We start from the raw sequence: 12,992 nt of genomic DNA on the forward strand, positions 1-12,992 counted from the left end.
ATTCAGAGCTATATCAAGTCGAGACTGCTTCCGCTGTATGCGTCTTTATACGGCAACTGTTCTGAAAACAACCATATACACGCTCTTGGTGAAGATTTATTATGTGTTATTAAATGTCGAATATATAGCTCTGTAACTCGTAGATCGATGGTTTATTATATTTTACCTGATTTGACGTGAGAATCAAAACGAGCTATTCTAGAATAAAATTCTCTTGCTTAATCATTTTAAAACATTTTTGTTGGGTTTTTTAATTTGAAATGGGATTCTACATTTATTTTTCGTGTTTTTACAATGATATTTAATTCTTAGTCTTCATGTAATTGCTTACTTGTGCTCTATGTGTATGGGAAATAAGTAGCACATATATTTTTAGGGTATAAGTTACACTCAACTATTTATTCGATACTTGTGAATAATTCCAAATACACAAATAATCACAAAGCAATAATGTGCTTCGTTATTTCGTTGTTTTTATTTCTATCCTAGCGTATAATTAGTGGGTTATATAACTATATAACTCACTACTGAAAGTTCTTGTGTTAAACTACTCAAACATTATCTAGCATCCTAGGTAACGCATTGTTTTGGGGTTTCTTTATTGGTAATTAGAATGTATGGTCACTGTAAATGTATGCTATGGGTTCATGCAACCAACACTTACTTTTACCAGCGATTTCTGTAGCTTCCTTTACCTAACCATTCCCCTTAAATCTTGTCATGAAATATTTCAGGAAGAGTCTGGTATGACAATATCTCAAAACTGCTCTTATGGTTCAGGATGGATTCCAAGAGATGTCTGATTTGTTGATAATTCCTGAAATGTCTTGGGTCAGTGGTATATTCAGTTATTCGTATGGAATTTCGCGATATTTGCTACTGCTTTATTACCGTAGTAATGTCTCTACGATATCTCGAATTTGGCAGTAATTCTGACAGAAATCCCGACTTGATGGTACCTTTGATGCACCGTCTGAAATGTCAGAAATATCGAATTTCTTTTCGGTTCGTGTGAACTTTCTCAGGACAATACAACATCGCTCAAACATACCCTAAATTCGAGGATGATTATATAATTACATACTTCCTTATGATGGGTGTATGTAAATATTTCCCTTGGTTTCTGGTACCTTCATCTGACCTTCCCCTTTCGATAGTATGTGTAATGACCTGGCTATTAAAGCGAAATTTAAAGAAACAATAACAAAATTATATCGTTCAAAATACAGGAAAAACATTACATTAATTTCATATTTTGATATTTCAGCAGTACCAAACTAACAAAGACATAATGCATAATGATTTTGCACTATTAATTACTCTAACTTTTTTGTATTGTTTTTCGGACTCATTTTTTGCTAAAATTCTATCTACCATGGCACATTTAATCAGCTGTTCCAATTTAAAACGTATGATTGATAAAAATTAATAAAACTTGTGTCTTAATTGCTACAAATTCAACAAAAGTTATTCATATCTCTTATGCTATTCCTATGAGAATTAACTAATTGCTATCTCACATTTAATTTTAGCCAGTAAGAAATAATGTTGGATATTGTTTAGTTTAAACCAACAACTTATTTAAGATTATTTAAGATTCCTTGCAAAAAGTGTCATCTATCTTCATTGTCAATAGGCTAAAGTTACAAAAATATCACAACAATAATTATCCATGAATCTTCTGTCGCCTACTTAATTGTAAAATTCGAGACTGCTGATCTACTTTTATGAATTTGTGTGGCACACAAGATTAATGCTTGACAGAATGGATCCAAAGATGTGTTAAGTTATCATATAAAAACTAAATGTTTTCCGACATCTAAACCTTGAACATTGACCAATTTGTAACTTTCGAAGGCAGTGTATGTATAGTTTGAGTCTGAGTTTGAATATATTGGACTCATAGACTTAGAGTAGCGTACCAACATATCTTACTGATACCACATACAAGCCTTTGACATTGTTTATTAAACCGAAAATTCACGATTCGCTACTCTAGGTTAATACTATTGTACAATCGGAAGGAAAGATAACTTCGTGTGAAAGACGGGCGGTCACCATAGGGGCACGTGCCCCAGGAAAATTCGTTGTTTTATTTCCTCAATACTATTTCCCTGTCATGTAATGTGTTTCAACTAATCACAGACACTGTTATAAACATGACATATAATTATGTCTCTAACTAAGCAACTTCTGATTTCCACAATATTTTAAGCATACTTTTAAGTTATTTAAGGTAGCTCCATACTCCATGTTATTTTTCTAATAGGTCTTATTTTCTTGCATTTTTCATGTTGATTTTAAATATGTAAAGAAAAATTGGGATTCTCAACTTACCTTTTGAGATATTTGAGCTTGAAATATACCATATTGTGCACATCTGCTAACTGAAAATAGAAAAAAAAAATAAAAATATGATATTTGGATGAATGTAGTCTTAATCCTGTTGATTGGTTGCCTTGAACTTGTAACAAAAGAACAAAATACAAAACTACATGTTTTTTATTTTTACAAAATTCGAACTAATTTTCTTTATTTCCCAGGGTCGTTTCTATATGTAAATTTTTTTTGCATGTTTTGTCTCTTTATAATATCAATAAATAAGGGAAAAAAAGAGAAGAAAAATAACCAATGTCAATTTTCACAATATTTGGATCTGATATACCAAGAGTAATACATTTTCTATAGCCCTACCACCATTTTATGTGTGCTATGATGGTTCATTTTCTATTATTTTTGAAAACAAACCCCTAAAACACCATTTCACATCAGTTGTTTATTATTATGCATTTTCTTCTTTTGATATAACATTTGGTTAATGTCTGTTTATTTTTATGATTTCTTCTTGTTTTGGGGTTTAAAGAAATCCGTTTGTGATTTTTTAGAATTCTGAAAATTCGTTTTGGACGGGTCCCCCTTTATCATTTCTTGCGACCAACGTTACTCCCAGTGTTTGTAAATCCACGGCAAAATAAAAATCTCATATAGTGATGCCATCAAATTTATATGTAAGTAATTTTCACTTGTTGAAAAATAATCCATCCACGTGGAATGTCGTAATGTATCGCAAACAATTTCCTGTAGCTTCCGGTGTAGCGTCATGCAAATTGGTGCAAAGGTATGGACCTACCTTAAGTTTGTTTTATCATCACTTGTTTGTGAAAGACTCAATCAGCATCTACAGTGAAGTTATGTTAAAATATTATTGTGCCTAATGCCGCACTGCATGATCATAAATATGGGATCTTTATCTCGTGACTCCAATACAGAATATTATGAACATATATTCAACATTTAGTGTACAGTGTAAAAGTGTATATCGTTCTTCCTACAATGACTCGAAAGCGTTCCTGAGAAAGAAATCCTATGTACATTATGCTTGTTTGGCATGAAAAGAGAAATCCTATATATTTTTATCTTGGAATTACGGGGATTACGACCCCAGATTTAGTCGCCTTTTTGATATCATGCACTGGTCGAGGCAACAAACAATATAATTCTAACATCCCACCTTCAGTATATGTGTTGCTTGATATAAAGATAGAGATAATCAAATATATCAAAACTTGATTTAAACATAGAAAATTTCTGTTTCATAGACGATGTCTTTAATTGTAATTGTTTTAAGAAAATATGTATTACGCGCAGCACAATCCCACCGAAGGGTAAAAAATGTTCTTCTGAGATTTGGGAAAGATGAATTAGCAGCGATGTTAAAACGTTCTTCGATAGGAAAAAATGTATAGAAACTCTTGCATGTGAAATACAGATATAACTATGTCATACATATCTTTAATTAATTGGAAGCAACTTACTCTCTAATATCATTACTAATTGCAATAAGGTGACCTATATTTGATAGTATCGCAATGGTAGACAAGCAAGAACAAAGCAAAATAAACAATGAAATTTAAAGAATAAACACAAAAACAATAGATGGTTCGTAATTGCTCTCGGACACTTTGACGTACAGACGAATGGCCTGATTCACGTAGACCTATACTACAGCATATACCTGATGCTTGCTCCCAAGGAAAAAATCCATCTATCATACTTACGTCTCGTCGTGCGTTTAATTCGTCGCCGTCTGCAGACCGGGGGTCTGGTATTATGGGGATATCGAGTTACTATGGAAATGTTATAAACTGTATCATATTTATTCTTGTTCAATCAGTCAGGTTAGACCTGACATCTGACTGTATTATGAATTGTTATGACCTCCACAGACAGTAACAAGTGCAACGTTAGCCCTATTACGGCAACCGAAAGTTCGAACAATAATAGTCAAAAAGAATCAGCAAAAATGTGCATTTTAATCTATAACTATTTTTTCTTTATTTGTTATGACTCATGTCTTGCCTTTTGTAAAACAATATTTTGGATATCATCGCAAAAATATGAGTCCAATACAGATTGGTGTGGAGAATGTCTTGTACATATTCTACTTTTGATGTGTGGAATTTAATTCCGTATCTTTATTTCCCTCCAAAAATATTGACTGACAGAAAGCACATTCAAATAATCAGTATTTGTTTGGATTGCATTTTGCGAAAGTTTTATTATTTTTACAAACGATAAGCAGGAATATTTCTATACTTCTATATTTCATTGCCAGAAATGTCCTTTTTTCATTATTTCTAATTCTAGTAATTAAAAGTCGGGCAAATATTCTGCATGAAAAGGATAACTTATGGTTGACAACGCCTATTTGATTGATATTTATTTTTAAATGGCAGTGTAATGAAATCAGTAAGTCGACTTTAGAGAATACATCATATGTAAGCAATTCATGGAAGAGTGCAGTTTAATCATTTAATATATATAATGTTCCTCGTCTTTTGTATGAATAAATACACGATAATAAGATAAATCCTGTCATGTGCATACTGCATAATATGTAAAACGCGTAAAAACCGCAAAAGTGTCACTATTCAAAAATAGGACCTGAAAGCAGAGCAAATGTTTTATGTATAATGAGAATAGGTACCTGGGAGAAAAATGACTTCGCATTTAGTACAATAGACGGTAGGCATCTGGTAATTTGTGTTCTTTGTGAATACCTCATAAACCATTATTTATAGGCTTGTTTATCAATGATCAATTACCGTTTTGTCTTTTTGTTGAGAGAAAATCATGGCTATTTCGAATTTCAATGAGTTAAATATACCTAAGACCTGCATGATGGTTACTAGTACATGTGTAAAATATGCACTAAAATGAACCAAACCCTGCTAGCGAACTAAATATACTTGAAGAGTGACAGAGTAGCTGAACAACTTGAATATTTATGAATTAATACTTGACGGGACGGGTTTAAGATCATGAGGTACCCCGAGTATTAGGAACACCGGAAACCGGAAGCAGACCTTGGAGCTCGGGGCCATACCGAGGTTGGTCGAATATCCATCATCTGTTACGGGTGTGCTCTTGGACCTGTGCCCGGGGGACAGGTCGATGGCACACCAGCCCCGGGTCACGTCGTCCAAATCTGTACATCTGTAAATGTAACTTACACCTAGTTTGGTAGAGTTAATATGTCAGTGAATGATTTCCATTCATGTTATATTGGTGTGTAGTAACTATACCCAGAACATGTCTAGACCTAAGTCTGAGTTTTATATATGCGCGAGGCAGTCCGCAAGACTAGTTTTAACTATTTAGGTAATTTTCTGTGTAGGTTATAATTTTGAAATAACAATACATAAAAGTTTGAAATTAGTAGAGAGACCTTATAATTGATTTTTATCTGTTTACATACTAAATCTGACTTTCTGAATGACAGATTCTTTTTTTTCTTACTACATTGAAGAAAAAATCCGATCTTGCGTTATCTTACGCTATCAAGTAGTCTAAAAGTAAAAAAATATTATTTTTTATAGAAATTTGTTAGAAAGTAATTATTTATTTTATAGAAATTTTGCTTTCAAACTTTGTGAGAATCCGCTACGCAGATTCACCCAGTTTGCAAACAAAATTTCTTTCATACTCAGATGAAGTTAAAAAATAGTTACATCAATGCTTGAATAAATATTCCAAAACTGAAATACAATGAGCGGTAATGGTATGTCAAAAGCGTTTTAACCTTCTTCAAATATAGAATGTGATTCTACACTATAATTATTGAAATGATGCAAACACCTACCATGGAAGGTTATGTTGATCTTTATTTTCTGTGTTTGCGCAAAAATTACTAGCTATCATAAGAAAACAAACGTTCATGTTTTAATACGTTCATATTATCTATTTTTTTCAATATTAGATACTATTCGTAATTTGAATGTGATGGTAGATTTTGACTTGTCGAATGCAAAACCAAGATTGATTCACTGATAATATTATTAAGTCTCATCCATATTAAACAATTTTTCACACACAAATCTCTATCTATATCGCTGGTGTTATAGACTATCAGTAGCTTTATGTATTACCTATCGAAGATATCTGCATTAATATTTAATGCTGATGGTTATCATTCTGTTAAGAAGACTTAAACATTGAATCCTTATAATGCTCCTTGGGCAAAAATAACCAGTGCTATATGATATGAAATCTATATATATAAACAATTACTATGGCGTGATACAATGCTGGACAGTTTTTCTGAGATTATCTGGTGTCCAACCACAGCCTTCAGCCGTACGCCCCCGGGCCGACCATGACACCTTTTTGTGGCCTGTCAACAACAGCCAAGTGAAATAAATAAATCGGTTGTCAGAGATAACACAAATGTTCACGTTATTTTAAGATAGGTAAGAACAAATGTGTGACAATAAGACAGTCAATACTATACCTATACACCAAAATAAATCTCTCGATCCATTGTTTTGTCAATAACAATAAAAAGATAGGATTGGGAAGCCTTATACTATAATTTGAACATTGTGCTGTAAGCCGATATTACCACTAAAATACCGCACAATTATTTATAAACTGGGAAGCCTTATTATATAATTTGAACATTGTACTGTGAGCCGGTATTACCACTAAAATACCGCACAATTATTTATAAACTAGGAACCATTATAATATAATTTTAACATTGTACTGTAAGCCGGTATTACCACTAAAATACCGCACAATTATTCATAAACTATATCTCAACACCTTCTGATGATAAAACAATAAATTAGACATAACCCGGATGAAACCTTCTATCAATAAATAGAAAAATCACTTGTATCATCATTGTCGTGGATGGCCATGAACACGCGGGGGATTCCCTCACGGTTTACGTGTATGACGTCAAATGTTCGAGACCTGTGATTTGTCGACTAGCGCGTGTTTATGTCTATTTCCTTACAAGTGATCAAGCCAGATACAACATTAGGTATCATTGGCTGACCTCGTCACAATATTATCTAGTATTGTTATAGGCTGAATCTTTTTCTTTGAAATTTGTTCTTTGATGCTGCAAGCTAAAATTATGATTGAAAAATTCGTCGTCCCACGAATTAACCTGTGCCTCGTTTGATTTTAAATAAGAAAGAAACATAAGGACTAAAATGATGGATAGTGTATGAATTTATAATACCATATGAGATATGGGTCGATCATGTCACTAAAATAAAACACGTGTTTAACCAAGTTACATGTACATCAGTGATACATAAGAATACCTATTTGTTTACATTTGAACAACACGTGTTATACGTCCTAAATGTCAGCTGATCTAAGCCACATTTGTCTCTGACGTTTGTGCACCTAGGTAAACCACAATTTTTAAAATTTCCGTGTTGACTGTGTTTGATGAACTGTCACATCTACAAAAATAGCTTACTCATCATCAACCGTAACAAAACAAAGATGGATGACATCAGACTAACCAGGCGGGATAACTCTATTTCTCGCGCTATTTAATGGTTCACACTGTTAACTTTTATGTGAGAATACACAAATGCTCGTTAATCTGTATTACTGTTTAAAACGAAACAACTAGTTGTATTGAGGTTTAGCTAAATAATAATGCTTAAAGAGTAACTCCATGACTTATCATAGCTCGATATAAAGCTGTTAAATGAAAGATACAACATATGAAATGATATGCAATATATTCCATTGCGTTTTCTCTATGGAAACTGTTCTTGTAGTCTAATTGAAGAGTGCTTGTTTATCTGAGTCTATATATTCTTTGCGTACGTGACTTCTGGATTATTTTTAGTAAAATATTACTTAGTCTGGTGCAAGGTCAGCGTAATGACACTATTTAACCATTCTCTAGGCGCTAAATCACACCACCTGTAGCTACTACAACTCTTTGATGGCACGCGGAACTCTTTTTTGCTTGACAATTCTGTTTTTAATTTGATCATGATGGATTTCATTTCATTTCGAATATTCATAGTCAGATCGTAAAGACAATGGGGATTGGATAACAAGCAGCATATCTATACACACCCTCTATATGTTGATTGCTTCTTTAAAGGAAAATTGCAATTCAGTTAAAAATTAATTTTGTTCCTGAAAATGGTGATATGTTATTTGACGCTGAACATTTTTATATATATTTTTATACATTGACTACCTCCTCATGTACTCCTTAATATTTTTGATACAAATGTGCAAATGCGCGATCAAGGGATGAAATGAACTTTTCTGACGGATCTATATTTATCTAGGGATCCCATATATTCATATCATTTCTACTTTTTGATATATCCAACTACAATCAAATCTACGTTTTTTACGGCAATTTATTCGGTTATTAATGTTCCAATGATCCCTGTCACTCCATGTAAGCTACTGAAACACATCTATCGTACGTTCAGGTGAAAAGTCCTTATCTTGTGTGAATGAGAAGGAAGGTGCATTTGACAAATGACAAACGAGGTGACGGTAAGCCCCGCCCCCTTGCCTCTGGACTTGACGGAGAGAAAACACTGCTACTCGTTAGTAGATCCTCGACTTGGATGTCAGTAACAGGATTTTTCTTGGAAATTTTGCTCTTTTTGGAACCAAAACGCTAGCCAGTATCTGTAAGTATTTTTTAAATTGTGTACTATTTCATTTGCATGTTCAAAATACTATAATATCCCTATTGAGAGAGTAGTATTATTTTGTATAATGAATTACTGGGTGTCTTTAAGTTGTCTTATTATATGACAAGACATTTGTCAGATAAACACAATTATGTCTCGCACTCGTCTTTGCATCGACCTATGTTTCCATCATGATGTGATATATATATTAAAACAACCATTTAGAACAATGGTAGTTTTATTATTTCATTATTGTCTTTAAATTAGAAAAGACAGTTACAATAATATAAGGCTGTATAAGTTGTGAGTAGAGATGCGGGACACATGCCATTTCCCATACACTTCACACTAGCTATAAAAGGCTATCAATGGTGGTGCGGTCACGTTACGCGCTCAGTGACCAACACAACAGACACGATCTTCTTATCTTAAGTAGCAAACTGCCATAGTATCCTATATTTTAGTTCGGGACATTTTGCAAAATGCATGATTTAGATATTCCAAAACAATCTTCATTGAAATCATTAGCACTCGGGTGTGCATTATGTTGTTTTAAAAAATGTCTGAAATACCCGGGTTTAAATACTGCGAGACACTCGCCCACCTATTGCAATTTTAAGTGATCGACTGTGTTAATCAATGTTTATGAGGATGTAATATGTATGTACACAGTTATAACAATCGGCTACTGACACACATAACTCTGTTTATTTCCGTGTGTATTCCTGACGTCACGCTGTACGTCAGCCAAGTTCATTAATAACTAACTGTTTACACGGATCGTGATCTTCATCTATTCATATTAAGAACATTATGTCGTTTGTAATGTTACTTGTTATAGGCTCGGGCCAATAATGTCACTATAAACCTTCTTATTCACAAAGATAAATATGTTCAAGACATGGCTAATGTTTTGTTCGTACTGCCTTTATGTCAATATCATACAGGTAAGGATTACTTATGTCGCAATGGATGCCTGGTTAGCTTTTATTTTGTAATAAGCAAATGATGCTTCCTCTCATGCAATTCGGATTGATATTGTCGTTATATTAACCTGTTGTAATTGGTTTTTAAGAAAAGCAAGTAAATTCAACAAAATTCAGGATGTTATATGAAACCATGATATTGTTGCCATGACTTAGTTGTATGTACCTTATTATAATTTAGAACAAACACTAATTTAACTGAATATAACCAGTATATAACTAATATAAGTTCATATTGTCCTGGTTAATACTGTGTTCTGATATTGTCCTGGTGTATAACCAGGTTAATATTGTCCTGGTGTATAACCAGGTTATTATTGTCATGGTGTATAACCAGGTTAATATTGTCATGGTGTATAACCAGGTTAATATTGTCCTGCTGTTTAACCAGGTTAGTATTGTCCTAGTGTATAACCAGGTTAGTATTGTCCTGGTGTATAACAAGGTTACTATTGTCCTGGTGTATAACCAGGTTAGTATTGTCCTGGTGTATAACCAGGTTAGTATTGTCCTGGTGAATAACCAGGTTAGTATTGTCCTGGTGTATAACCAGGTTAGTTTTGTCCTGGTGTATAACCAGTGTAATATTGTCCTGGTGTACAACCATGTTATTGTCTTGGTGTATAACAAGGTTAGTATTGTCCTGGTGTACAACCAGGTTATTGTCCTGGTGTACAACCATGTTATTGTCTTGGTGTATAACAAGGTTAGTATTGTCCTGGTGTACAACCAGGTTATTGTCCTGGTGTATAACCAGGTTAGTATTGTCCTGGTGTATAACCAGGTTAGTTTTGTCCTGGTGTATAACCAGGTTAGCATTGTCCTGGTGTATAACCAGGTAGAAGAAACAGATCAATGTTGTCCTGGTACCAGCTTAATATATATGATCTGATGAAAACACATATAATTATAGTCTTGATGTTTAACCAGGTTGATTTAGTCTTTAAAATCATATCAATAATTGATACGATGCCAATTCTTTAAACCAGATATTTAAATTGTCTGTGTATACCCCTGCTGTATAACAAAGGGACAATCATGCTTATTGAACAAGGTAAAATTGCCCTGGTGCAGAACTATGTTAATGGTGACCTAATGAAAACACATATACATGTACACATAAAATTGTCCAGATTAAGAACCATATTGGTATCGTTTTGTGATGTAGAATCATGTGTCCCGGTTTAGAGCCAGGTTAATATTCTCTTTACTTGGATCCGAGGTTAATATTGTCTTTATTTGGAACCAGGTTAATATTGTCTTTATTTGGAACCAGGTTAATATTGTCTTTATTTAGAACCAGGTTATATTATCTTTATTTAAAACCAGGTTAATATTGTCTTTATTTAGAACCAGGTTAATATTATCTTTACTTAGAACCAGGGCCCAGTTTGCTGAACATTCCTTAAATTAAAGGAATCCCAAAACTTAAATTCTCCATAGCAAAGCATTACAGAATTTAAGGAAGTCTCCATAACTTGTGATTTTTTCTTAACTTTTGAAATGCTTTTCTATGGGGGGATTTAAGTTAAGGAATTCCTTAAAGTTAAGGAATGTTCATAAAACTGGGCCCAGATAAATAAGGTAAATAAGCGGTTCCATAAAGACGGATACTAGTATCTGGTGTTGTACCAGATTAGCATTGTTCTGATGTGATATGTATCAGCAGACTAGTTTTGTTTTAGAATGAAGCTTAAATGTTCCCGATGAGGAAACGTGTATACATATTCCGGATGTAGAACTCGGTTTATTGTGTTACGATATTGGTATATTCTATTAATGTTGATGCTGTGGTTAGACAATTGACCCAACCTTGTAATGTAGTGAGTTATGATACTGTGCCTCAGACGACCCACCTTCGTCTGGCCAATGCCATAATCTCACGATATCAAAACTACTTATTCAGCCATTTTCCTTTTGATATTACAACATCCTGTTGCTGACATTCAAGCCCCTCTGAAGATACCGTCAATGAGTGTATAATTATTCTCAATAACATTGATTTTCATTTGAAATAACTCACGGATTTCCCTAAAGCAAGGAGGAATGTCTAGCTCCCAACTATAAATTCACGCTAATGAATTCAGTGAATGTGTGGATTAAGTATGTTGTGTTGACAGTAGTTGATCACGTGACTATCGTTACATTGTTACATACCTAACGTTCACATTGATGGATAGGTCAATGATTTATCTTAACCTGACAGCGTGATTATTGATTATCTCCCTTTGAAAGAGAAAAAACGGGAGCCATCACTGATGCATGTCTCTGTACTGGTTAGCACAAGTTTTAGTATAGAATGGTATGTGAATGTCCTCATTGAGTTCAGATTTTAGCACAGTCTAGGGTCGTCCATACCCTCCATACATAATGACCGACCATTATTGCCATTAGTTTTTGCATAGGTGAACCACATTTGTAAAGTCTATCTAATTGGATAACATAAGCATGTCACCATATCTACCTACTATTAGATAAGACATATCCGGGCCTTTAACGACGAGTGACACCATATTAGCTGTCACTGTTTACATCTGTTGTGTACGGCGCGCAATGGCGGTGTCTTTGATGTGTCGTCATGTACTGACGAAGTGCATCATATTTTGTCATGGTGACGTAATAAGCGTTTCAACAGTGCGCTTCAGTCTGGTCTTAGCCGGCCGAGTCAATATTGGCATAAATTGTAATAAAATTGTATTGCTGTGCTTTTAAGTGATTGATGGCAACGACAAACTCGAGAATAAAGAGGCTTGCTTCACGCTTCGGATAGTCGTTTTACACGCATCCAGTCCCTGATGTTACATTGCTCTTTAACAGCACCTGATAGTTAAGATTCAGGTTTAATTATCAAAGGTGCCCCTCTCTCTGACTCCCTCCGCCTTTCTCAAGCTCTCCCCATTAATTTTATTACCATCTCTAGTGCTGTGTCAGTGATCAGCTCTTTCGTGAAGCAGAGGTGAGGAGGATATTTTTAATGAATGAAGATTTTTTGGCAATATTAATCAATTTTACAAAATGAGCGAACGATCGC

General features: G+C 34.0%; 1 protein-coding gene across 1 annotated transcript in view; it reads left to right on the plus strand.

The window, feature by feature from the left end:
- Positions 1-8,851: 8,851 nt before the first annotated feature.
- LOC138322971 (class A basic helix-loop-helix protein 15-like) overlaps positions 8,852-12,992 on the plus strand; it is a 28,036-nt gene continuing 23,895 nt past the window's right edge. The window contains exon 1 of the mRNA XM_069267249.1: positions 8,852-8,972. The gene's annotated coding sequence lies outside the window, so the exon portion shown is untranslated. The remainder of the gene's footprint in view (positions 8,973-12,992) is intronic.

Source organism: Argopecten irradians, chromosome 5 (genome assembly GCF_041381155.1).
Source record: "Argopecten irradians isolate NY chromosome 5, Ai_NY, whole genome shotgun sequence".
Taxonomy (NCBI): Eukaryota; Metazoa; Mollusca; class Bivalvia; order Pectinida; family Pectinidae; genus Argopecten; species Argopecten irradians.